The sequence below is a fragment of the Podarcis melisellensis genome, assembly GCF_964234715.1.
Source record: "Podarcis melisellensis genome assembly, chromosome: 5".
Lineage (NCBI taxonomy): Eukaryota > Metazoa > Chordata > Lepidosauria > Squamata > Lacertidae > Podarcis > Podarcis melisellensis.
Window position 1 is genome coordinate 40,615,099 of NC_138537.1, and position 25,321 is coordinate 40,640,419.

Here is a 25,321-nt window from a genome sequence, read left to right on the forward strand (position 1 = left end):
TTAGCTAATGGGGCCTCCCACTGCTGCTGCATGATTTCTGTTCTCATCCTGAAGCAAAGTTCTTAACCCGAGGTACTATTTCTGGGTTAGCAGAGTCTGTAACCTGAAGCATCTGGAACCTGAGGTACCATGGTACCCACTTCTTTTCAGTTTCCTGTGCATTCCCCCCTCACTTTGTTTACCTACCCTTTCCCCTTTATCTTCCTGGGTGTTTTCCCAGTTCATAGTATAACTCCCAAAGCTACATCTGTCTCTTAGAGTGTGTGGCTTTTTAATCCCAGCCAAACTGACAATGGTCCTTTCCCTCCCAGAAGTTAACAGATTTGTTTCCCGAGCACTCAAAATGCCGGTGACACATTCCATGCCATCTCATCACCTCATCCAATCAAGATAATAGATTTTACTGCCAGAAGTGCAATATAATATAGATGGAATGGATGGATCTAAGAGAAGCTCAGTATGTTGCCATAGCAATCAACTGTCAGAGAGGAAGGCAGAAGAACAAAATATTATGTATCAACACAGCTGCCTGCATTTATTATTTTTTGCTTTCTTTGTGGGTGTGGCTCCTGCACTCCAAAATTTACCACAACACCACTGATCAGAGCTCCTTATCAAATACATACTTTTCCCCTGAAGGAAAATGATTTTAGCCCAGTCCTGAAAACAAGCTTCCTAGTAATACTGAGCTATGGATTGACTTCCTGCCCCCAGGGACACCTTCCCCTCTAAATAAACACAGTGGTAATTTTCATTAAGGTTGTAGTGAAATTTTCTTTTCTTGTCTCTTAAAAGGTGGGCAGGTTTTTGACCTTCTTTGCTAAACTTTTCGCACTTGTAAATGAGTTTTAACTATCTCTGTTTTCCTGCCAGCTACTAAGGCATGGGGTGATCTAATCAGTGCACTGGATGTGAGGTAAAGAATGAGGTTTCTAGTAACACCAGCCATGTAATAGCCCCCTAATTCCACCATTTTTCACTTTACCAATGAAATCTTGTTACATCCCTTTTCATTCAACATCTCTGTTTAGCCAAACTCAGAAGATAAAGATGCTTAATTCTTTCAAGGGTTTGGTTCCTCTCTATTCCTTTTGCAATGGTGATGTGACTATTCTCAGTTTCATCATTTCTTCTTCATTTTTCTTTTCTCTGGATTGTGTGCTGCCAGGGCTGTGGAGGTGGAAAAGTATCAGAGGCGCTTGCTTACCTTGGCAGGTGCTGCTGCTGTTTCATGGGAAAAGGAGGGCAAGATGGTGGGAAGGGTGGTACAGTGCAAATACACCAGCTTTTGGGGGGGGGGCAGGGAGGAGAGAGAATAAACCTACTTTCTCTCTAGCACCACAGCCCTAATTTCCCCAAAAGCTAGTTTTTTAAAATGTAAAGACATGGAGCTTGAGTCAAGGGTATGCAAGCAACCCCAGTGGTGTATGTGTGTCATTCTAATAATAATAATAATAAATAATAATAATAATAATAATAATAATAATAATAATAATAATTTATTATTTATACCCCGCCCATCTGGCTGGGTCTCCCCAGCCACTCTGGGCGGCTTCCATAAAAACCAAAAATACAATAAAATATCACACGTTAAAAACTTCCCTGAACAGGGCTGCCTTAAGATGTCTTCTGAATGTCAGGTAGTTGTTTATTGCTTTGACATCTGCTGGAAGGGCGTTCCACAGGGTGGGCGCCACTACCGAGAAGGCCCTCTGCCTGGTTCCCTGTAACTTTGTTTCTCGCAATGAGGGAACCACCAGAAGGCCCTCGGCGCTGGACCTCAGCGTCCAGGCAGAATGATGGGGGTGGAGATGCTCCTTCAGGTATACTGGACCGAGGCCGTTTAGGGCTTTAAAGGTCAGCACCAACACTTTGAATTGTGCTCGGAAACATACTGGGAGCCAATGTAGGTCTTTCAAGACCGGTGTTATATGGTCTCGGCGGCCGCTCCCAGTCACCAGTCTAGCTGCCGCATTCTGGATTAATGGAGAATGGACACAAATGGAGCAACTGGCAATCCAGGAGGTGTTCTGCTGTGCTGTAGAGGATTCTGGGTTGCAGTTCATGGACTGTGATGATCCCCATGGTCTGAAAGTTGCAGCTGTCCATCCTGCCTTTGACGTTGGGAAATGGGCCTGGTGGCACACCTGTTTGGGGCGCCTAAATACTTTGGGGCCCTCTCCTAGTGGCCTCATTATCTGCTGACACTGGCAGGTCCCTCTGTTAACATGTAAGCCAGAATTTTCCCGAATAAAAGGAGCAAGCGTGTTTAAGTTCATGGAATTCTGTTCATAAAATGCCATTTCTATCTATAATTCAGAGCTTTGATGAATTAAAAAGAATTCAGATAATTGCCAAATTTCCATATTGATAGGAAGATGGGGTGTATGGGAATACAATAACATAAATGGGAATACGAGCTTTCCATTAAAATGGAAATTGGGCAATTATCTGAATTATCTTTAATTCATCAAGTTTTGAATTACAGATAGAAATGACATTTTTAAAAAAGTATATAAAAACGTTAAGCTCTTAAATGTACCATTCCTTTTATTTTGAACAAGCTGGCTCACTGTCAAGAGACGCTTTAGACCATTTAGCCTTTACTCATTACCAGTCACATTCACCCACTTTATTCACAGAAGGAGTTGTGCTTTCAAGTGAAGCAGAAAGAAACTAAAACTATCCCTGGTGTAGGTGGCATTACATTAAGGGATCATTCACACAAGAAATTTTCCATTTAGCAACTCAGCAAGAAACCAGCAATCAAGTAGTGATTGCTTTCCTAGGCTATATTTCGCAAATAACAGGACCGTTTTCCAGGTCAATCCTAGCGCTGAGACTGAGGAACCAAGCCAAGTCTGCCTTCACCCTGCCTTGGTTGCCTATGGGCCTAGGAATACCAGTATGTGAGACACAATTATTGGGGGTCAAACAAGAGCCACAATCTGCTGATAACTCACAGCACCTTGACTCAGAAGTAAGGCCTATTTAATGCAGTGTGGGACTTGCCCACAAAAGGAGTGGGGAAGCCTTTTCACCCTGAAGAGTGCATTGCAGTCCAGTATACCTGAAATATACCTAAACGGCCTCGGTCCACCCCCATCATTCTGCCTGGACACTGAGGTCCAACAGCGAGGGCCTTCTGGTGGTTCCCTCGCTGCAAGAAGCCAAGTTACAGGGAACCAGGCAGAGGGCCTTCTCAGTAGTAGCACCCACCCTGTGGAACACCCTCCCACCGGATGTCAAAGAGAAGAACAACTACCAGATTTTTAGAAGACATCTGAAGGCAGCCCTTAGGGAAGCTTTTAATGTTTAACAGACTACTATATTTTAATACCTTGTTGGAAGCCGCCCAGAGTGGCTGGGGAAACCCAGCCAGATGGGCGGGGTATAAATAATAAATTCTATTCTATTCTATTCTATTCTATTCTAGGGCCACGTTGCCAGTGATGGGCGTGGCCAGAGGCAAAAGTGGGTAGAGCAATGAATGTATATTTTATCTTTGTACAGTAAAGGTAAAAAGAAAAAGGTAAAGGACCCCTGGATGGTTAAGTCCAGTCAAAGGCGACTATGGGTTTGTGGTGTTCATCTCGCTTTCAGGCCAAGGGAGCTGACGTTTGTCCACAGACAGCTTTCTGGGTCATGTGGACAGCATGATTAAACCACTTCTGGTGCAACGGAACAGAAACCATAGTGCATGGAAACGCCGTTTACCTTCCTTCCCACCTCATTGGTACCTATTTATCTGCTTGCACAGTGTGCTTTTGAACTGCTAGGTTGGCAGGAGCTAGGACAGAGTAATGGGAGCTCACCCCGTTGTGGGGATTTGAACCGCCAACCTTCTTATTGGCAAGCCCAAGAGGCTCAGTGGCTTAGACCACAGTGCCGTGCGCTTACAATAGCCTAGTATTTACAGATGCAAACACCCCCTTCTCCATGCTCCATCCAGGCAAACAAGAGGCACTCATAGAGGTCAAGGAGGATCGGAAGCTGTGGCCTGGGGGTGGGGAAGAGTATGACTGAGGAGGGAGAGAGGATGTGGCCTGGAGAGAGTAGTAAGGGTCAGTCAGAGAGGCCTGGAGGGACGCATTTGGCCCCTGCATGAGAGTCCCCACCCTGGAGGTATAGGATTGAAGTCTTTAAAGCAGGGGCAGACTTTGGTCTTCAAATTTCAGCTGCACCCTGTATGAGACCAAAATTTGGCATGCCCTCCCACCTTCTGTTCTGCTCAATTCACTGTGTCATAGTTGCGATGTTCCACAGCACCAACTAGGCTCAGTTCCCAGTACAGCAGAATCGGTCAACTGTCCTAAATGCTTCTCTGCTTAAAGGTTCTCCCATATGGTGATTTTTATGATCTTAACTGTTAGCTCTCAAATTCCCAGTGTCAGATGCCTTCTCACTGCCTCTCTCCAACTTAGCTTAGGGTGAGTTCACCCCAACTCAGAGCCCAGGATCAGTGCAAGACCTGATTCTGGCTCATCTGAGTGACAGCATAAGATATATTATTTAGTGAATCATCCATCCGGTGGACCTTCACTCATTGGTCTTCCAACATCTGCTGAGTCACCAGTTTGCCCAGTTCCCACACTCATTTTTGGTTCCCATACATTAAGTACTCTCAGGGGCTGTGGTAGAGTATCCTAAAAACCGTCACTAGCTCATGAATGCAGGTCAGGTTGCAACAGCAACAGTTTAAAATGTTGGCTATTACAATTTTGAATTAGGACATTTTTGCCAGATTTTCAGTGTGCATTCAGTTTGTTTCCAGCTGTACTGTATCCTTTCTGAGAGAGAGTCTCAGGGTGCACTAAAGACTTAACTAATTTCACAGCCACTTTCAACTCCCACAGCTTGCATCGAGGACTGACTTTCGCAAGGGAGCTGCTCTGCCATGTACAAAACAGGGGTGTGCTTTTTACAATAGAATTTTATTTTGAAATAAAGGTTAGAATACAGGAAACAAAAGGGAAGTATATACACCACCCTTGTATGACTGCTCTAAGACTGACAGAGCCAAACAAGGCCAGGGAATTGATCTGCAGAGGCTTTCCTCTGTTTCTCTTTAATGCCACCTGAAAGGATATTCCCAGCACAAAACCTTAGGTGAAGAGCAGGCATAAATAACATAGGTCCAGTAACACAGGCGTAAGTAACACCAAAGTAAAGTTTAATTAGAGCTGACCTGATTGCACTTAATCCTTGGCTCCATGGGGTATTGCTTGTAAAAATGGGCTTATTTGTAGGCAATATTGCAACCAGAATTCTGTGCATTAGGAGAAATGCACTTCAAAATGTTCATGAGGACTTTTTGTAAAACAAGTAAATCGCAAAGTGTATGCAAGAATGTGGAAAACTGAACTTAATATTGGAAAAATGAAAAATGGAGAAAGTGAAATTACCAGATTCATCCATCCCTGTCTAGGATTCTTGAAGAGAAAGCAAGGCAATTAGAATGGTATAAAACAGAGTTTATAACGTAGATAGTTATGTTGTCCTTGTTAAAATTTGATCTTCAGAATCAAAGTGACATTGTTCATGCTGTTTGATGATCTTATATTTCCTGCCTCTGACCTGCCAAAAGATGCCAACAGATGGTGAAAAATTAATGGAATAAAGCATCTGTTTCACTCTTCAATATGCTCTAGTCTTGATGGTAGTTAAGTGCTTTGTTCCTCTTCCGCTTTTCTCTTCTTGTCCCTCATTCCTGCTAATGACACCTAAAGAGAATAACGTGGAACTAACACTGGGATACCCCTGCAGCAGCATCCAAGCCGTTGATCAGCTAATCCCTATGAATTCCTCAGGTCAGACGAAGACGAGACCTGAGAAGTTGAATTACTATGCTGGCAATCCTATTGTGCTAGCTTAATTTATGTCTTGATTTTTGCACAATTTCCCCAAAACTACAGGGGGTGAAATAGCAGGTCTGGAGAAAAGTAGCTTTCACAAGTTAGAAAAGAAAAAAAGCATTGAGATGCCAGACAGCTGGGCTTATGTGAATTAGGGTGAATTGATCTATCCTTCTCTCCCTGCCTAATTCTCAGAAACTAGAACCATCATGGGATTCTAAAAAGAAGAGTCAAAAGCATCGCAAGAAATGGATGTGTAACAGGCAATTCAGTTCAGTTTTCATCACCATATAAGCCTTGATTTTTGCAGCATGATCCCCATGGAGCTAAGCTGTTGGAAGGAGCTGTGTGTGTGTGTGTGTGTGTGTGTGTGTGCTTACCATGCCCAGAAAGCTGACTTCCTTGAAAGCTTGCAGTACAATCCAGTGGGGAGTTCTCCTGTAAAAACCAAATGAATGCAAGAGAATCGCTGTGCACTTCTGCTGCCCCCATCCATCTCCCTGGACCTTGCGCAGGAAAACCTCCCAGCAGATTGTGCTGATGTTGGTTTCTTCTCATGATCAGTTTCCACAGGGAATGGGATCTAGTGCTTAGGGAAAGCAAAAGTCAGGGAGTGATTTGCATCCTCCAAGTGTCCTGATTTTCCAGGGACAGTCCCAGAATTACAGAAGCTGCCCTAGTTTCTGATTTGATCCTGGAATGTCCTGCTTTTCACTGGAGAAATGTTGGAAAGTATGGAATAGGGTGTCCCTATTAGAGTAATGTTGGAGAGGGTGGTAATGTGGGGGGCCGGACAGAATCCACAATTGCTTTCTTAGGGCCAAACTGTATATGCACTTAGATATTAGCTATTCATCTTGTTTATCCTTAGCTAATTGCAGGGGGGAACCTGTTCTCACTATAAGACAAAGAACCAGCAGAGCTCTTCCAGTGAATCATCCAGCCCAGTATACTTCTGAGGAAGTATACAACAGTCAGCTAGTGGTAGGACCCCGAAGAAGACTCCAAGGAAAAGATGCTTTAGATCAGCCTTTGTTAACCTGCTGCCCTCCAGATATTTTAGACCATAACTCCCATCAGTTCCAGCAGCATGGCGGCTGGTACTGATAAGAGTTGTAGCTCTTTTTAAAAAGGGAGTACTCAAGGGTATGCAGTACCGGCATCTCTCCTTTTTTGGTTAAAAATAGTGGCACTTACTGTAACAGATTCATGTTGAGTACCGGCACATATTTTTCTAGGAAAAAAAGCACTGGTTGTACTCCAAAACATCTGGAGGGCATCAAGTTGGCAAAGGCTGTTTTAAACTCTAGGAGTGTGTAACAGAGCTAACAGGGCAGTCTGCCTCCCGTAAATATTTTTTAACTTCTGGAAGTCATCTCTCATTAGAGCAACTGATAGAATTTTCTTATAAGGAACATCATTGCAGGGAGAAGGCAAAGCAAACTTAAGAATTAATTGAGGTTGAAGGGACAAGTCTGCAATATGTTGGAGAATTTAGCAAACATGGTTTCCCAAGAGCACAGATCTCCCACAACCTTATGGAAATTGCAAGGTATTTGGTTTTGTTTTTTTGTTTTTTTAAACATATATAGGTCAGCCTTTTCAAACTGTTTCCCACATTCCTCCTGAGTGCATTCTTCAGGATTTAGCTGGGCAATCATTAAACAAAATTCTGAGGAAATTAATGGGGATTGGGAGAAACCCACGGGATTAAGGCAAACAGACATTTTGCATCATCTATGATACTCCCCCCCCCCCACCTTGCAAAGGCCTGGGGTGCTGACAGGAATGGCAAGAATGATGGTTAGAGTTGAGATGTTGGCTAATGCTGAGAATTCACATTTAGTCACATAAAACCATAAGTGTTCTAACATGAACTATTGGTAAGGTATTGCATATAGTCAAAACAAAAATTTTTTCCTTCCAGTAGCACCTTAAAGACCAACTAAGTTAGTTCTTGGTATGAGCTTTCGTGTGCATGCACACTTCTTCAGATACGAAGAACAAGTGTGCATGCACACGAAAGCTCATACCAAGAACTAACTTAGTTGGTCTTTAAGGTGCTACTGGAAGGAAAAAAATTTTTTGTTTTGACAATGGCAGACCAACACGGCTACCTATCTGTAACTGGATCTATTGCGTATAGGACAATGATGTTTTTAAACCCAAAGAAATAACCAACCTTCTGTGGAGGGCAAACTTTTTGCAGAGTAAATAAGCAGAGCATATAACCAGGTGGTGAAAAGCCATTGATGATATGCCACAGTGGAGGCAATCAGGCTCACAAAGTTATATTTGGTATGAGAAGAAGGATGTTACAAGCTTATCCCTATTCTCATCTGTGAAATATTCAATAGTTTGCTATTCTGGACGCTGCCTTAAGGCTGGCGGTTTACCTGACCAGCATTCCAGATTCGTCTCTTGTTGCTGCTGCAATTGACTGATTTGAGGACATAATTTGGTGATTTAAATAAGAAGGACTTTCGGATGACTCCAGCTGAACATTCTAATAAGAACATATAAAAATTAATGTGCAAAATAACCAAATCCATCAAAAACCCGCTGCTCTAATTTTGAATGTAAATGAGTTTGGAAGATGAAAGAGTGAAGGGTGCCGTCATCAACATCTCCACTCCTCCATGCTCATTTGCACACTCTGATATAGTCGTGTTCATGGTAATTTGCATATCCTTCTATATAACATGCTTGGGTGAAACTAACAGCTCTGCTTCCAGAGTGCATGAAATCAAGCTTCAAAGATCCCATCCTCAGTGCAAGGGCCCTTGGAATTTGCCCCAGCCCCTCTGGCAGTATTTGTCAGCACCATTACTCACGCTTCTCGAAGCTAAATTAAATGCTGACCTGAAATTTATATGCTCAGGTTCTGCTGCAGCTAACGGAGCCATCAGATCCGACGGTCTATCAACATATGTCAGAGGATGCCATCTTTAGGAAGGGACACAGGAAGCTGTCTTATTCTGAGTCTGACCATTGGTGCCTCTAGCTCAGTACTGTCCACAGTGATGTGGAGTGGCTCCCTGTGGTTTCATGCAGGAGTCTCTTCCAGCTCTACCTGGAAGGTTTGGAAGGTTGCCAGGTTAACTGGGTGTGAGGTGACAGGAAAACAGAGTTTTTAGCTGGTTGTTCTGAGAAGAAGAAAATCTGGGATCCATCTTGGGCAGGCTGGCTAAGATGCCTTGGACTCAAGGGCTGTACTGCTGTCAGGGGCAAGGCCCTCTTGAAATGACCATTCTGCCAGATCTGGACTCCTTCCATGTAGACTGAAGGTGTAAATAGGTGAATAAACCATATTTCTTAAAGCTACGACAACCTCCACTGTGTCTCAGTTCTCCAAAGGAACACAGACCCCAGGTGAATGCCTGGAAACCCCAGGAATCTTGCAGAGAGTGGGGGTGGCACACAAATTTTGTAACAATATGCACGTTTGTATACACTGGTTGGAGAACTGCATCAGACATTTCAAAGAATGTGACTTTTGAAGGATAGGTGTGTTTGAGCTTGTGCATTGGTTCAAGAAGTAGGAATTTAGGTGGTTTCTCATTAAAACTCAAATGAAACTGCATTTCTTGCCCATCTGTAATCTGGAGTGGGCTGTTTCTTTGTATTAGAAGAGGACCGTAGAGAGGACTGGACTTTTCCTAACATGCTTACCAAATACCACTGCTTATGAATAATATTCCAGCCTGAAAATACCAAACCTACCCTGATATCCTATGCCTGCTTGACTCTGGGAGTAAGGCCTACTGAGCACAATGAAACCCATTGCAACCCTTGTTGATAGCAGCCCTTTTCCTAACACACTTACCAAGTGTTGCTGCTTGGTAATAATATTCTAGCCTGAAAATACTGAACTAAGGCTGCAATCTTATTCACACTTTCCTCTGGAAAGAAGGTCTGACTTCTAAATAACATGCATAGTACTGGGATGAGCTTTAAATATCTATTTTTACAAAGGTGGGAGCGATGGACACTATTGGCTTGAATAGAACTTGCAGCCCAATATTGAATATGTTTACATGGAAGTTGGTATCCTAACGACTGCAGTTTCTTTCTGGAATGAAGAAAAATGGTAATATTGTGGCAGGGAACATTTAATCCTACTGCCAATGTGCTGCTTGGAGTCAGTGGAATTGTATTTCTTGAAATGACTGACCATTCAACAAGGTTGAACTGGAAGAAGAGAAGGAAAAACAAGGAAAAATAGTTTGCTGCAAAGCTATCAGTAAAAGCTGACAACAAGAAGATAAGTGTCAACTTTTATGGAATGAGACATGGTTGTTAAGGGATGGCTAAGCAAGAGCTTTTATTCTGCGTCACCATCATTATTTCAAACATACGGGTGTCAGTTCAGCATATAATTATTTGCATTTGAATCCTACTGAGCTGGAGGACATTGCATGGGTAAGGCTGAAACCTTATGCACGTGGATTATAGATTAAATCCCAATGAAGTTACTAGGATATATGCCTTAGTAAACGTGCTGCACTTGTTCCAGACTGTAGCCGTGGCATTTCTCTAGGAATGAGCCCTTTTGTGAGCATAAGTTGCCATATGAAAAAAGGAGTGTTGCAAATCAATTTGAAACACTCCTTTTTTCATATGGAACAGATTATACATCCTGATGAGGATTGACATATCCACTGTTGCCAATATGTCCATCCCATAATAAGCACTTAAAAAGCAGCCCTGTTTATAATAAGCACATAAAAAGCAGCCCTGTTTAGGGAAGCTTTTAATATCTGAAGGACTACTGCATTTTAATATTCTGTTGGAAGCTGCCCAGAGTGGCTGGGGAAACCCACCCAGATGGGTGGGGTATAAATTATAATAATAATAATTATGATTATTATTGTTGTGTTGTTGTTGTTGTTGTTGTTGTTATATTGCAGGGGTGTGGAACAGGATCCAGCCAGTGAGCTGAGCTCCCTCATGGGCCACTTTGACAAGTGGGCAGGACCAACCCACCTGTCAATCACCTGATGTCACCATGACATCAAGGATCTTAGCTTCAAAGCAAAGAATCAGGAACCCACACTGAGTGTGTTCAATATTCTTTTCTTCTTTTCTTTACATCAAGGCTGCAAATAAAGATCCCTGCCCAACCTGGGATTTGCACTTGGTGCCAGTCAGGGTGGTCTTGGGAACACCCAAAAGTAGCTGATGCCAGTGGGGTTTGCAACCACCACCGGAACTCTCAAGTGGAAGCAATCCTAGTGGGGCTTGCATTTGATGCCAAATTTAAGAGGTGCCAAATGCAAGCCCCCGTTGCCAACAAATAATTGGGAGTGCACTTTCAAGGTTTCTGATTGTTCCTTTGCAGGCTCTGTAGGAGGTGCATGTGTGTTACCTTTCCACTGTTGCTACTTGTTACTGCTTTCTTTTTTTTTTTTAATATAATTTTTATTAAGTTTATAATATACAAAATTCAAATTCCAAATACATGTTTCCATAAATCTAGTGGACTCCCCCCCTCTTCCGGACTCTGCATTCTCTGTAAAACCAAAACCTCAGCAATTTGTTGACTTATTTTAAACATAATATATATCTTCCATTTTATCGTGTTATCTGTTCTCTAGACATTTCAATCCGAACCCATTAATTTTTAGTTTCAACACAATAAAATTATTTCTTTACACCACTTCTGTCTTGTTGTGCCTTATTTACCAATTCACAGATTTACCGATACTGAAGCTATAATTTCCTAGAGAGAAGCATTTTTTAGCATTCATACAATTTATAATGTTTTTTCAAATAGTCCTTAAATTTTTCCCAAACTTCCTCCGTTTCTTCTTCTCCCGAGTCTCGAATTCTGCCAGTCATTTCAGCCAGTTCCATATAATCCATCAGATGCGTCTGCCATTCTTCCAATGTGGGTAGATTTTGTGTCTTCCAGTGCTTTGCCATCAAGATCCTTGCTGCTGTAGTAGCGTACATAAAAAAAGTTCTATCTTTCTTGGCCACCCTCTGGTCTACCATGCCCAGGAGGAAGGCCTCCGGTTTCTTGGGTAAGGTAAGTCTAAGCACCTTTTTTAGTTCATTATGTATCATCTCCCAGAAGGCCTTCACTTGTTACTGCTTTCTTAATTGCAAAGCAATTGCACTACAGTACAAACATAATTGTTGACATTCCATAATCCAGAGTCCACATGCATTTCAATTTCTCAAGGCCTGTAAGTATTTGACCAATCTACTCTGTAGTATATTGTTCTGGAAAGCTACCCTGAGGCCATCCAAAGTGATTTTAAAGGTTGCAATTGGTCTGCACTTATTGATTTCCCACCCCCACTTCTTTCTGTCTTACGGGATCCTGGCAGAGGCATGCTTGCTAGAGACCAGCTGTTCACTGGGTACAGTGCGACTGCATTAGCTGAACCGTTATACTGATGGTAGGCCAGCTAAATGGGGAGCCAAACTTTATTTTTAGATCTCATTTCATCCAACCAAAGCAGTAAAGTTCATTGTTTTGCTCATTGCATTTCTTTATTTGCAACTTGAATCACCTTGCTCCCAGCATTTTATTGCAGGGAGAGTGGGGAGCAAGCTTTTATTGAAGGTTTTTTAAGAGGCTATGGGCGGGGTGTGTGTGTGTTATCAGCACTTAAAGCATTATCGTAAGGTATATTGACCAAAGTGAAGAAGTGATAGAGGTTTCTGCCTATACAGTATTGGGTTAATATTTCGTGAAGTAGCCACACAACATTCAAGGTCTCCTCACCACTACCCTACAAAGACTATAGGTCTGAGCAAAAATGCACCTCAGTTCAGTGCTCTATTTACAGATGGCAAACTGGAGAGACCATGGGTAGCTGACTCTACCCATGTATAAGTGTTTGTGTAAAGAGTGTATGCCTCTAGATTTGTTCAGCCTAGCTATTGTGTTCAACAGACTATACACTTGCTGAACATTATATGTACAGCTTAACTATACAGGTACTCAGATGAAATGTGCGAACACCACTTCTGCAAGCTGTTTTGTGATAAGAGTTGGTGAGTAACTGCATTATCACCCAGAACATTTTGTGGCTGGGTGGAGATCTGAACGCAGATCCCTCTGACCTAACATTTCTAATTGGGTTCTTGCTATTTAAAATGTTCCACAGTCTATTTATTAGAACATTCGCCTGTGCACACAAAACCTGCATCTCTGTGGACTCTGTTCTAAGAATTACTATTGGTTCTATTCCTTCTTAGGGTTTGAAACATCTCTACTGATGCCTCATTGCAGACTCATCACTCCCTCACCATCTTTCACAGTACAGGCTGTTTACCTGGACCATGGTGATGCCAAAGACTGGCCCAGAAAACTAAGGTATGTAAGAGAGCAGAAATAGCTCCTGCTTGTCTATCTTAAAGATCTGGCATGGTTTACTCTGCATCTTTTTGATGATGGATCAATTGCTGGTATGGTGGGGTGGCCAAACCCTTGCTTCCATTGGAAAGGACTCTTTATCATATTGCACCTGCTGGTATGATATCTCCAGCCTTTATCAACATGTCTCACATCAACATGTCTTGTTTCTACTAGAGATCCAGCTTGTGTGGCTTCAGATAGTTAAGCTTGTGATAGCTCCTGAAACTGCCTATTCCTCTTATTATTGGCTGTTTGAAGATACTGGAATCTGGAAGTCCCCTGCTTTGCCTGTGCAGGCATTGAGGCCCCTGAATTCTACCATTTCCCAAAACCGATAATACTGGAAAGATCACATAAGGACATGTACCTGATCCTTGTTTCATTCTTGTTTCCAAGAAATGTTCCCCTGAGGCCTCCTTCAGTTCAGTCTGTTTTATAATTGGTGGGAATTTCCCCGGCACTGTCATTGGACTTTCCATGACTTCCTGGGCTTGAGTGTGAAATCTGATAATGCTGGCTCTGAATCTTCTGTTCTTGCCTCGGAGTATTGGTGCCTCTGTCAGGGAGACATGAAAAATTCCTACTGCATTGCACCCTACAACACAGTGCTCTCCGGATGAAGAATAAAAGGTGGCTTGCATACCTGTAAATAAACTCTCATGGGGCCCAAATAAAACAAATATTTGTGTAAACACTGAAACGGATAGCTCCTTCCTCCCAGGCACAATTCAGAAGTCTTGCAGAGTTGGCCTAAGGGGGATACCAGAGCTTTGCAGATCCATTTGATCAGTGGAGCACAGACTGCTTCCTATATATTTTCATTTCATATTGAAAACTGCTGGTGAAGATGAAGTATTCCCTACTATACATTTCCATTACTTGGTGACTCTCACCTGGTGCAGAGTCAAGCAAAAATATGTTGTGTAGCTGTGTGTAAAGCTCATGGGAAACTTTCAGTTACTTTGAATATAAGACCTATTCTGGACCAGCTGCACTGGTTGTCAGGGAATTTCCAGACCCAGTTTAAAGTGCTGGTTTTATCTTTACAGTAAAGAGCTAACTAGCTTGGGACCAGGCAATTTGAAGGACTGCCTGCACCTGCATGAGATTGCCTGGCCCTTAAGATTATCCACAGGGGGCTCACTGGTCAACTCCATCAAATTGGTGGGGAGAGAAGACAGAGCCTTTTCAGTGGTTGCCCCTTCCACTGTGGAATGCCCCTCCCACATGGAGTGTGATTTGTGTCCTTATTAGCTGCTTTCTAAAATGGCTCTCAAAAGCCCCAATCAGCTTATTTGCCTTTACAGAAACCTGACTGGAAGCTCTGTCACACAGCTGATTCTACCAGTCAGCTGATTGCCACTGACAGAACATCTCAATTGCAGGGAGCAACTGGGCACATACCATTTTGTTCCTTAGGATCCATGTCTCTACCTGACCCGCACCTGATGGTGGGCATGGCTTAGGGGAAATGGCCACATCAGCTGAGCTGGGACCAATGTTGGCCTGTGGGCCAGAGGTTCCCCACCCCTACTTTAACACACTGATATCCCCCTTTTGTTTCTCAATAGCCTCATTTGGGCTGCATCATTGTCATAAAAAGAGCACCTGAGTTTGTGACTGGTATATAGAAGTGGGCTAACAAGAACAAGAGCTTTCAGGATTCCAGCTACTCCATTCCATCTGCCCCATACCCCAGGTTTCTGCCCCCTCCCAACAGTCAATCATCATTCTGTACCCACTGAGCATTCTTAGCTCTGATTGGTCTGTCTTGTTTTGTTTTTTAATGGGTTGGGTTGGACATACTTATGCCCAATGCTAGCTACATTAGCAAGATGGATTTGTCTATTGATTTATATGGGACGCTCTTACTCCTGTTTCTTGGGGCATAAAATAGTGAACCAGGAAATGTCCTATCCAGACAATGAGATGGTTCTGTCTAACCTTTTTATATCCATATGCCTCCTCTTCCATCTTCCTTTTTCAGCCACTCCATCCCCCTGCCCCACCCAGTTTCCTCTCAGCATTCTGTGCTATTAAGCATGTTGAGTCCCAATTGGGCTAGAGTGTGTGGGTTGGGTGGTTTCTGTTTTGGCTACAGAAGTGAGAGCACTTGGAGAATTGAAGCAGAACTAGAGTAAAGGACATAAGGTCATATGATGATTTAAACTGATGGTTAGGAGAGTTAGACAGTTGATGAGGGTTATGCAGGAGAGCTGGGGAAGAGACATGGATGAGTAGGGGCAGAGGCATTTATGTTTTATAGAAAGGTTGTCATAGCTAAAATGTATACCAATGTGTAACAAACCTAGCTATAGACAACAGTTTGGGACTCAGGAAAAGATGTATTTTTAATCAGCTGCATGAATTCCCAAAGCTGTGTTACAAAAATAGATTGTCCATTTGGGTGTTGTGAATCTGTATTTGTTTTTCTTATTGAGAAACCAGTTTGAGTAACTTGATAACCTCTCATGCATAACTACCACCTGGCAAGGAAGTAGAAGCAAGTGAGAACTGAGTTCTGTGACAAACACGTTGCGTCCCGTTTGAATGTAAGCACTAAACCATAAATTTAGTGCTACGTGAATGATCTTGTTCGATCAGAACATGGCTTATTATCCTGGGTTGTTAACCAGCATTAACCCAGAATTCCCTGGTTTGGATATAATTCCGCTTCCCTATTTCATGGCGCCAGCCCCACTGCCACTGACATTAAATTCCTCCTGCCAAACTTCTGGCTGGTGGGAGACAAAACAACCTCTCATGCAAACCAGGGGATTTGAATCTGGTCCACCTTTCATTGGGGTTGTGGGTTCACAGTGCCTGGGCATGCCATGGGAATCTCTGGCTTAACAAAAGGCAAGATCTATCAGCTGAAACCAGTGCACCTGGGGAGGAGGAGCAAGGGAGGAACACACATCCACAGTGTTCCCCCATGACTTCAGAAACCATGGTTTACGATGGTATGAATGAACATCTGAATGTAGCTATTAAAACTATGTTTTTGCATGTACAAGCAGCTCAATTGGTGGCATTCTCAGATAGGGTTGGGAAATCCTAGAGAGCCCCCCCCCCCAATAATTTTTCATTTACATACAAGAGCAACATACAACACCAGTAGCTTGTCCAGTTGTACATTCTTATACTTTCATATGCAGTACATACCACACAATCAATAGGTTTATTTATGTATTCTCAGTTCAGCTGCATAGAGACTCTTGTACTGAGGGTGGAATAAAAGTATTTTCCATCTTGTTTATAAAGGAAAAGAAAGGAAGCCAAGTCTCACCAAAAGTGACTTGAATCGAATTCCTGGACTAGCATGGTCAGGGAAGAAGGTTTTACATCATGGCCTTAGAGAAATGATGCCAGTCAATGCAGATGAGCTTTCAACACTCTGGCACCCTCCTGATATTTTGGACCCATCAGTCCCAGCCAGCACAGCCTGATGTGCACAATACTCAGTAAGATAGGCTAACAACCTGTCTCAGTAAAGTTGAGTTCCCTATGGCCAATAAACTGTGACTTGTTAGGTAATTGTTGACATGCTATGAGGCACCGACGAACGAGAGAGACAAAAACAGGAAAGAATCAGGCCACATTCATGAGCTTCCACTCCATGACTGAAAGTCAAGGATCCTTTAATAATCCTTTTGATGGAACTGAAATGTGATTTGTGACTGAAGGCTTCCCAAATCCACATTACTACCACCATGTCAGTTTTATATCAGTGGAATGTAAATAGACTAATAAGATATCCCACTGTGTTAGCCTGGAGGTAAGTTAAACATGCCCTTGAAACCAAAGACAAACTAACACATAATTAAAACTCTCATAGTGAAATCACCCTTGTGGCAGAACTGTGGGTCCTTGTAATGCAAAGGGAAGAGTTCAGATTAAAACCTGGTGCTGCTTTTCCATCAGAAAGCCCAGAGCATCTTTGACGGTTACCTCTAGGAACCCATGGAAATCCTGATCTGATCTGGGATGGGGGTGGAGGCAGTGAGGAGTTGAAAAGAAACATTACAAAAGGGAAGAAAACCCCTGGAGCTCCCTGTTCCCAAAGCTCAGAAAAGCTGTTGACAAAATCACCAAATCTATTCCAAAATTAGACTTCCATAATACCATAGAAAGGATGGACTGTGACCTTGTGTCAGTACCATGGTCCATGTGCATGGGTAAAAGAATGCCGAGGGTCACCTTCAGCAGCACCTTCCATGCCTCTTCAACCCCTTCATTCACAAATGTTGTGCAGACATGGAGAAAGCTCCTGCAATATCACAGAACGCAGAACTGTACCAGGTGCAGCTTTCCCCACTGCAATGGGGAACCCCATTGCAACTGATGGAATCTCTCCCCCCCTTTTCTATTCAACTCTTAAAGATGCCAGTGTCCTCTCAGGAGCTTCTCTTAGCAAACTGCAACCCTAGATGTGCAACTTGCCACATGCAAAGCTGATCTGTGCTCCTACAAATGAGCAATAGTCTTCACCTGCCCATAAGAATTCCAGTGCATTTATCCAGGTGTTCTCCACAAAGAGGTCCACACACAAACACCACTTAGGAAGGAAAAGAGGTCAGGGGTATTTTCTGTTTGACCTATAGCAAACATGAATCCCTCCAAGCAGCTCACAGTTACTTCTCTTGAAGCAGTTAATCTCCTTTAGTCACTGGTCTTCAAACACCAGTAATGTCTGCACTGGACTCAGGATCCTGCTTTTCTCTCCAGGGAAGATAATTCTGCAGTTTCTGTATTTGCAAAATACTGTGTTGCTGTTTGGCCTGACTGGCTGAGGATGAAGATGCCTTCACCTTTGATGCATATATGCACCACCACCATCATCATCTCCTCTGCAAACTGGCTTTCTGTTACCCTGAAGGGACAGGGTCTGCAATCCCTTCAGACTGAGTCATTCCACAGGCACCAGTTTTCCACAACTTGGTGCTGCCTTTGAAAAGGGTTTGGAAGCTTCAGCTTGCCCAGAATGCTGTGACCTGACTGCTGTCTGAGGCTGCTTCTAGGGAGCATGGTTGTTGTTGTTGTTGTTGTTTAGTCGTGTCTGACTCTTCGTGACCCCATGGACCAGAGCACGCCAGGCACTCCTGTCTTCCACTGCCTCCCGCAGTTTGGTCAAACTGGGGGAGCTTTTGGTCGTAGCTTCGAGAACACTGTCCAACCATTTCGTTCTCTATCGTCCCCTTCTCCTAGTGCCCTCCATCTTTCCCAGCATCAGGGTCTTTTCCAGGGAGTCTTCTCTTCTCATGAGCCTCAGCTTCACGATCTGTCCTTCCAGTGAGCACTCAGGGCTGATTTCCTTAAGAATGGATAGGTTTGATCTTCATGGGACTGAGTCTCCTCCAGCACCAGAGTCTCCTCAAGAGTCTCCTCCAGCACCAGAATTCAAAAGCATCAATTCTTCGGCGATCAGCCTTCTTTATGGTCCAGCTCTCACTTCCATACATCACTACTGGGAAAACCATAGCTTTAACTATATGGACCTTTGTCGGCAAGGTGATGTCTCTGCTTTTTAAGATGCTGTCTAGGTTGTCATTTCTTTTCTCCCAAGAAGCAGGCATCTTTTAATTTCGTGATGGCTGTCACCATCTGCAGTGATCATGGAGCCCAAGACCCTTGTAAAACAACCTCCCGGGCTACCAGTCTGTTTCCAGGCAGAATTCACAGTGCTGGTTATGACCTATAAAGCACTACTGTATCTGGCTTGGGCCAGACTACCTGAAATATTGTATCTCCCTATGTAAACCTGCCCAGGTGCTAAGCTCCTCAGGTGAGCACCTACCCTCAGTCCCTTCAACAATAGAAGCACGATTGATGGTGACATGAGAGAGTGCTTTTTCTGTGGCTGCTCCCATCTTGCAAAATTCCCTCCCAAGAGAGGTTAGATTGGCTCTCTGTTTGTTAGTCTTCCACCAGCAGGCTAAGTCCAATTCAGACACACCTTACAAAACTAAGGTGCAGATGATGCTGATCACTGGGATGCTATTGGAGCAAACTGTATTTTAATTACTGGTTTGAAATGTCTTTTGAAGTATTTTAACTATTGTTTTTAACTAATTTGGTTTTGTTACTTTGCATTTTATAATGTTTTAAATGTTGTAAGCCTCCTTTAGTCCCAGTTTTGGAGAAAGGTGGGATATAAATATATTAAATTAAATAATAATTATTATTATTTTAAAAAGTGCCCTCCAGATGTTGTTGGACTACAGTTCCCATTATCTCTGACCATTGGCTGGGGCTGATGGGACCTGAATCAAGCAACATCTGGAGGGCCACAACTTAGCCATCCCTGCTATATACTCCACCAGGGATGTGAAACCTCTGGCCTTCTCCAGCTTCCATCAGGCCTAGCCAGCATGGCCAACAAGGAGGGATAATGGGACCTGTAGTCCAGAGGTTTCCCACCGCAACATTACGCTGTGTGGGATTTCATCAAGGGCACTGCTGATTCACTGCATGCTTTCCATCTTGTGTGATCTGTCACATGTTGGAAGCTGCCCCTTGCACAGTGGGACGCAGTCAGCTGCAGAGCTTTTCCAAAGCTGTCAATCGCTGAAAACTCTCCACTCCACATCATCTCTCCGTTTCTGAATTGCATTCTGCCCAGTGATATTGCTGTGTGGCAAACCATTTCAAAGATGCATACCTGTCAACTGTCCTCAGAAATGTTCCATTTGCTGCCTGCTGTGCAACATCTTAGCTAATGGACTGCTATACAAAAGAATTTAAAGACATCTTAAGTAGCTTTTGAAACATTCATTAAGGAAAATGACAAATGGATGCATTTTAGTAGCCAATGAGCAATATTTTGACGTTTGTACAAATTCAAACATGCAGCAATAGAAGCACACGGCAATAAAACAGAAAGCCTTTACAGCTTTTTGGAAGAAATTGTACTTGGCATTGGAATTACCTTGCTGAGTCAGGCCATAGAACCACCCTTTCTATCACTCCCTTTGGTCATATGGGTGAGCCTGGGAAACCAACAAATAGTTGGTTGGGAGCTGCCCAGAGTGGTTGGGGAAGCCCAGCCAGATGGGCAAGGTATAAATAATAAAATTATTATTATTAAAATGATTATAGTGTATAATGGAGAGAGCCATTCTCTGCTGTTTGCCCTCAGCATCTGTGCAAGGGTCATAGCTCAGTGGTAGAGAATCTGTTTGCATGCCACAAGTCCCAGGTCCCATCCCAGGTGGAGGAATTGCCATTAAGTATCAACAGTACTGATCTATATGGACCAATGGCATCATTTGGTCTAAGGTAGCTTCCTATATTTCTCTATCCTTCTCCAAGTTAGACTGCCTTTGGAAATGGAGGGTCTGTTTTTCTTGCTCTTACGGTTAATTTTGCAATTAGCAGATATGTCATCCATGAATTTAGTGAGTCCTTTTTTAGAGCCAGTAACAGCACCTCATGGTAACAATGAATCCCATAATTATGCATTGCATTAAGAAATGTTTCCTTGTGTTTGTCTTGAACCTCCTATTAATCAGTTTCAATTAGTTTGTGATCCAGGATCAACATTCTGACCAGATGTGTTGAATAATGCTGAATGTGAAATTGCTTGCAAACATGTGTACGTGAGTTATAGAATCACAGAATTGTAGAGCTGGAAAGGACCACGAGGGTCATCTAGTCCAACCATCTGCAATGCAGGAATCTTTTGCCCAACATGAGACTCAAACCCATGACCCTAAGATTAAGAGTCTCATGCTTTCTAAAATGTTGAAGAATTTTCATGATGATTTAAAAATTCAAAAATTGCTGCAAAATGTGGAGCACTGAATTTAATATTTGGAAGAATATAAACAGAGAACCCCCTGGAGCCAATCTCGTGAGTGCACAGAAGTCTACAGGGGAGAAGAAAGAAGGGGAAAGTTCCATTCAACTAGCACACATCCCTTGCAGACTGCCCAGAGTCTTTTGTGTGGTCACTCAAAATTCCAGTACAGAGTCATCTCTGAGTTGCCACAGCGTCACATCTGACATCACAGTATTTTAGTTGGGTAGCAAACACTGTTGAGCATACTGATAACAGCCCAAACATGTATAAATGAATGAAGAACTGAGTTGAAGGTGTGCACCCCAACCTTAGCTTTGGGCTGCCCCAAATTATATATTCAAACCTCCAGAAGAGTAGCTTCTACCTGGGAGCATGATATGCTTAAGCATAGTTCCCCAATGCCAGAAAACCTTAATGTATGTAAAAGCAAATAAAGTATGGGGGCAAGTGCACCCCACTGGAAGCTAGCTTGCAGTTGAGCCACAAAGTGTGAGCTGCCAGAAATGTGTCTGCTTGAAAAATCGGCTCGCATGCACTGATATATGCAAACTCCAAAAATCTGGAAACCAGACATTAAGTTCAGAGAAGAGTTGACATTTCACTGAGGAAGAGTTGGATGATTATTGCGATGACTAATTTGTAAGGCGAATGTAAGAACAGATGTCATCAGAACAAGGTAACCATGTTGTTTCACAACAAAAATGTAAAGGTTTCTACATTTGAAATCAATCACAGCGTGAAATTAATGCAGTTAATATGTTGGGAGAGAACAAGCCTATGACGCAGAGATAGAACTCTTAATTAATGTTTGACCTGTAGGGCAACTTAGGAGAACAGAGCCCAGCAGCCACCACTGCAGGGGGTATGAAAAATGTGCTGCACCACTAGACCAGAACAAGTATTATGTGGCAGCTGTAACAGTGCCAGTTCCATAGATTTGAAGTGGATAAGCAACTATACATGGGATAAGGCAAGTAAATTGGTCTCAAGCCATTAAGGGTTTTATTTACTAATAGTAGCACCTTGAACTTGGTCTGAACAGAGGTGTTGTATCTCTGAACAGAGGTGTTGTATGCTGATCAGGTCTCCTTCCTGCCAGCGACAATACTGCAGCATTCTGCACTAACTGCAGCTTCTGGGCCAAGCACAAGGGAAGCCCCACATTGAGTGCATTGCAGTGATCCAACCTTGAAGTCACCAATTCCTGAACTACTGTGCTCAGGATCGTCTGGTCTAAGAACAGCCCTAGGTGTTGTACCTGTGGAAACTAGTAAAAGGTCCTTCTAGCTCCCTGGGCCTCCAGGGACAGGGCTAGATCCACAAGCACCCCAAACCTGCTCCTTCAGGGGGAGCGCAACGCTGTCCAGAACAGGGTTTCTGGACACTCGCCCACAGTGCTTCAATCTTGCCAGGATACAAGATCAGCCTCATCTATCCCATCACTGCATGCAGGCACCAGTTCAGGACTACCATGACTTCTGATTCAGATCCTATGGAAAAATGGAGCTGAGTGTCATCAGCATACTGATGGCTCTTAGCACCACAATTCATAATGACTACCCTCTTTACTCAAAGGGAAAGTAATCTTGAATCACTTCTTTTTGTGAGGGGTGGGGGGAGCTGCTGATTTTGATGTTCAATTACAGCATTTGCATTGTTTACTGTCTTGGATGCCATTATAGTGGTACCTCGGGTTACATACGCTTCAGGTTACATACGCTTCAGGTTACACACTCCCCTAACCTAGAAATAGTGCTTCAAGTTAAGAACTTTGCTTCAGGATGAGAACAGAAATCGTGCTCCGGCAGCGCAGCGGCAGCAGGAGGCCCCATTAGCTAAAGTGGTGCTTCAGGTTAAGAACAGTTTCAGGTTAAGAACGGACTTCCGGAATGAATTAAGTACTTAACCCGAGGTACCACTGTATAGTCTTTTATTGCACAAAGTGTTTTTTTTCCTAGGGCTCCTCAAGGCACTTGCTTTAACAGCTTCATGGTGAGTACTGGCACCTTTCTTTATAAAAGGAGGGGGAGGGAGCTCACTAATTGCACATACACAGTATATGAACAATCTTGAATTTGGGAAAGACAATATAGACACAATTCAAACAAATGAATAAAGCCACAAGGCATACAATCCCATTGCCAATGACACACATTGTCTGAAAGCTCACATTTTCTTTCCCGCCATGTCAATTAATTCATTTAATAGGATTTCAAGTTTGCTGTGAATATCCAGGTTTTTAGTTGTAACCACAGTGTGAGTTCAATTCAGTCTTTGGTCTGTCACACAGGTGAGGCTATTTATAACTTGATGTTTTCATTAACACTAAGAAACATTCCTGTAAAATCAGAAAGACATTTTCATCTTAACAATTCCTGATTGAATTGATCAAACTGGTAATGAAATCTTATCCTGTATGAATGAAAAACAGGAAGAGCAAGAGGAAAGGATGAGGAAAATATAGGCTTAATCAGTTCCATGTGCCCTAGGAGGTCTTTGGCTTTGTATGTCTTGGACAACAGTTCTCTAAGCCAATAGCAAACAACTTTTGAAAAGGAGGGAACTTTCAAAAGCAGTTAATGATATTACACAGGGTCTGTGGACTTGGGACTGAGCGAATCTATCTATTTCAGTTTCCTTCTCTGTTTTTGTCTTTATTTAGATTAGTTTCTTTTATCTTACGAAAAATATTTAATAAAATCTTGGTTTGTTTTTATAAAAGAATCACTTCCCCAGTCTTAAGCTATTCTCCAAATCTGAATCATTTCACATTAAAAATAAATAAATCGTTATGGAAATTCACCAGCAATTTCATGCACATTTCCCCTAATGCAATGGAGTTCTGTATGCTGGTATAGCTCAGTCAGTAGAGCATGAGACTCTCAATCTCAGGGTCATGGGTTTGAGCCCTAACTTGGGCAAAATAATTTTCTGCATTGTAAGGGTTTGGACTAGATGACCCTTGTGACCCCTTCCAGCTCTACTGTACTATGACTCTGTTATTACAGTGGTACCTCTGGTTAAGAACTTATTTCATTCTGGAGGTCAGTTCTTAACCTGAAACTGTTCTTAACCTGAGGTACCACTTTAGCTAATGGGGGTCTCCCGCCACCGCCGCACGATTTCTGTTCTGATCCTGAAGCAAATTTCTTAACCCAAGGTACTATTTCTGGGTTAGCGGAGTCTGTAACCTGAAGCATCTGTAACCCGAGGTAGCACTGTATTTTTTTTAGTAACGTATTTAGTAACATATATTCAATAATATAGAGTGGTACCTTGGGTACCTCGGGTACCACTCGGGTACCTCAGCTTAAGTATTTAATTCGTTCCGGAAGTCCGTTCTTAACCTGAAACTGTTCTTAACCTGAAGCACCACTTTATCTAATGGGGCCTCCCGCTGCCGCCGCACCGCCGGAGCACAATTTCTGTTCTCATCCTGAAGCAATGTTCTTAACCCGAGGTACTATTTCTGGGTTAGCGGAGTCGGTAACCTGAAGCGTATGTAACCTGAAGCGTCTGTAACCCGAGGTACCACTGTATGCATTTTTGTCCACATTACCTGGTCAAAGAACTGCACTGCAAACTTTGCAGAAGTCTGGATTTCGAAGGACAGCTGAGTTTCAGTTTGCATATTGTTTCAGAAAGTGTAAATTAGGTAGTTTCACATTAAAATGGCAAGCCAGTCAAATTTCTCCCAATCCCCACCTGTGATTCAAAAGGAGGGAGGAGTCATAGATCTCACTGGCCATGCCCGGTTCTTTTTTTTGCAAGCATCCATTTGGATTTGACAAATGCATTTCACACACACCCAGTAAGAAATGTTCACCCAGCTTTTGCTCTAGCTGAGAAGGTCAGGAGCCTATTGTGATCTGGAGGCTGGGAGGAGAGCTGTGTTGGAGATTTTTATTTTATCTTGGGAACTGGCAGGGTGTAAAAGATGAAACATTAAGTGCACTGGATGCATTGGTCTTGTTGTCTCCAATTCAGCCTAATTATTAATATGCTATGCGGACAGCAATGCTTTATTAATTGTATCAGTAGCTGGTGATCAATGTGACAAGTCAAGTAAAAGAGCACTGTTATTCATCAGCGTTGTCAACAGATAATTGTCCTCATATGCATTTGAATAAGACAGAGGAAGAAGCAGAATGAATGTGCTCCTCTTATCACATTTAAGTTTAGCTCTGTAAGTGTCAACACAATTAAAGCTAGGAAGGGCACAAGGCAACATAGAAAGATTCATATTCTGCTATGGTCTGTAATATTCTGGAATGTACATTCCAAGGGGGTCTA

At 42.8% G+C, this 25,321-nt stretch overlaps 1 long non-coding RNA gene across 1 annotated transcript in view; it reads left to right on the top strand.

Annotated features, from left to right (window-relative positions):
• LOC309370144 overlaps positions 1-25,321 on the top strand; it is a 253,335-nt gene that overhangs the window by 184,368 nt on the left and 43,646 nt on the right. Inside the window, exon 2 of the long non-coding RNA XR_014168442.1 lies at positions 13,068-13,185. This is a non-coding gene — a long non-coding RNA (uncharacterized lncRNA). The remainder of the gene's footprint in view (positions 1-13,067; positions 13,186-25,321) is intronic.